Raw genomic sequence first — 2,662 nt, 5'->3', positions numbered from 1 at the left:
ACATCCGAGTGTGATCGTTGCCAGGACCATGGATTGGGTCCCATGCCAGCGTCGTCTTACCGGCTCATGTGCCGGTGGCTCATGAGAAACAACTTTCAAGCGTGGTCGTTGCCAGTGCCGCCTGACTGGCACCCATGCAAGTAGCACGTAAAAAACACCTTTTGAGCGTGGCCCTTGCCAGTACCGCCTGACTGGCCCTCGTGCTGGTGACACGTAAAATCACCCACTACACTCTCAGAGTGGTTGGCGTTAGGAAGGGCATCCAGCTGTAGAAACCTTGCAAGATCAGATTGGAGCCTGGTGCAGCCTTCCGGCTCACCAGTCCTCAGTCAAACCGTTTAACCCATGCCAGCATGGAAAGTGGATGTTAAACGATGACGACAAACCTCCCCTCTTTTCAGGGTTGAATGTTGAAGTTGGTACATTACTGTGCCACCATTTGCAGTCCTAGCCTTCAGTTAATCCTCTTGTGTTTACTGTTTCAGTCTGCCAAAGGAGAGAAAGGGATGAACCCCAATGCTATAATGGGAGAAAATGCAGTGGAGGAACTTGACGAAGCATATAGTAAGTAAAAGCATTTTATCTTTATTCTCTTTGCATTGGTGTGTTATCTAGGCTGGTCTTCAGTTATAAACGACTGTGGGTTCTGCTACCTGTGTAGTCGATAGGGCCACCATCATTGGGTAACCCTATCCCGTACAAATCAATTCTCTTCAATAAAAACGAACATGCTGGATAAATTAAATAACAGAATAACAAATAAAAGGCGGTGAGCTGGCAGAACCGTTAGCTCGCCGGGCGAAATGCTTAGCGGTAATTCGTCTGTTGTTACGTTCTGAGTTCAAATTCTGCCGAGGTCGACTTTGCCTTTCATCCTTCTGGGGTCGATAAATTAAGTACCAGTTACACACTGGAGGTTGATGTAATCGACTTAATTCCTTTCTCTGTCCTTGTTTGTCCCCTCTGTGTGTAGCCCCTTGTGGGCAATAAAGAAATAAGAATAACAAATATTTATTATGAGGTGCTCAGCATACATCTCGGGTAACGGAATTACCAGGTCGCCCTTTATAGTCGGTGTGAAGACGGTGTCGATGTTGGACGATGATTAAGTCATACTTCAGCCTCCGAAGTAGTGGCGTAGACTCAAAGGTGGAGTTGCGGAGTGGCCCTTAGTGAGTTGTCGTCTCCTCGAAGGTGCAGCGCTAAGAGGTCGAGAAAAGGCGGGAACACTTTGATATAGGATGACCACGCATGCGCACGAGGGACTACCTGCATGTCTTCTGGAAGACATGTCCCTGCGCATGCATGGGCGAACTTCCCGAAATGGCAACTGGTATTCGGCGTCACTACACCTGGAAACTTCCTCTCCCAAGCACAAAATTTTTTCAAGGAAAATATGCTGTAATCCTTTCATGCAAATCTCCCTTCTCTATGCCACTGATGATAGCCAAAGGGTCAGTCGACACAAGGGTCGGTACAGGTTGGGAGCAACATCACCAGGTGTTGTTGTTCTTGTTGTTGGAATAAACAAGCCAGAAAAAGATATTGCATGGTGCCCTGAAACGAATAAGAGGATAAAATTAAATCTGTTTTCTCATTTCAGCCACATTAGCAAATAACATCTTGTCAACAGAGCAGTCTGGCCAACAGAATGTCCTTTACGCGTATTCAGGCCAGGTAAGTAAACGATCATTGTTCAGTGTATCTGTACTTACATGCGTGTGAGTGTGTCAGTATATAAGTGTGTGTGCACATTACACATGCCTGTGTGTGTGTGTGTGTGTGTGTGTGTGTTACTGTTCCCTAGTTTTGATGTCGTTGTGATAGTTGTAAGCAAGTGTCACCGTCATGCAAGCGGTGTCCTTTCTTTCCAATCTTCCGCAAAAACATGTCCGGCGACAGGAAGAGCATCCAGTCATAGAAAATCTGACCGTTATGTAAGCCTTCTTGAGGAATGAGAAGATGCAGGTTGGAAAGTGGAGCGTTTTCCAATCGGAATCGGATGTAGAGGATACGTTGGACACAGTATGAGGCAGCTGTTGTTATCGTTAGGCCTAACTCATCATAAAGTAAATATCACCATGACCGATGTGCAAAATACAGTGGAGAAGGTTAGCCACTGGATTCGGTTAAAAAGAGACGATAAGCAATGGCAGAAGAATATTGAGCTTTATTTGATAACCAGTTGATCTAGCAAGCGGGGCCTCATATCAATGAGGGGGGGGGGGCAGTGCGCAATGATGCCGTCGAGAGGTAGGCCCCGAAACGGCACGCATTCTCTCCTGGTGACCCCATACATTTGTTGGCTTCCGGTATGCGGGGGGGCTATCGACTGGTAGCACTTGCTTGTGCAAGTTGTTGGCAAAACATTTACCTGGGAACAGGTGAGGTGTGGTGACAAGGACATCTCGCTGTAGAAAAACCTATCCTCATTAACCTTTGCCTTAACCCATGCTAGCATGGAAAAGTAAACGTTAAGACATTGATGATGATGCTCTTTTACTCTTTTACTTGTTTCAGTCATTCAACTGCGGCTATGCTGGAGCACCACTTCTTTAGTCGAGCAAATCAACTCCAGGACTTATTCTTTGGAAGCCTAGTACTTATTCTGTCGGTCTCTTTTGCCGAACCGCTTAGTTACGGGTACGTAAACACACCACCA

The 2,662-nt window shown here is 46.4% G+C and overlaps 1 long non-coding RNA gene across 1 annotated transcript in view; it reads left to right on the top strand.

The window, feature by feature from the left end:
* Window positions 1-430: 430 nt before the first annotated feature.
* Window positions 431-2,662, top strand: part of LOC106871516 (uncharacterized) — a 2,650-nt gene continuing 418 nt past the window's right edge. Inside the window, exons 1-2 of the long non-coding RNA XR_001409663.2 lie at window positions 431-564; window positions 1,604-1,677. This is a non-coding gene — a long non-coding RNA (uncharacterized LOC106871516). The remainder of the gene's footprint in view (window positions 565-1,603; window positions 1,678-2,662) is intronic.

This window comes from Octopus bimaculoides, chromosome 30 (genome assembly GCF_001194135.2).
Source record: "Octopus bimaculoides isolate UCB-OBI-ISO-001 chromosome 30, ASM119413v2, whole genome shotgun sequence".
Taxonomy (NCBI): Eukaryota; Metazoa; Mollusca; class Cephalopoda; order Octopoda; family Octopodidae; genus Octopus; species Octopus bimaculoides.
This window is presented reverse-complemented; position numbering and strand designations above follow the sequence as displayed.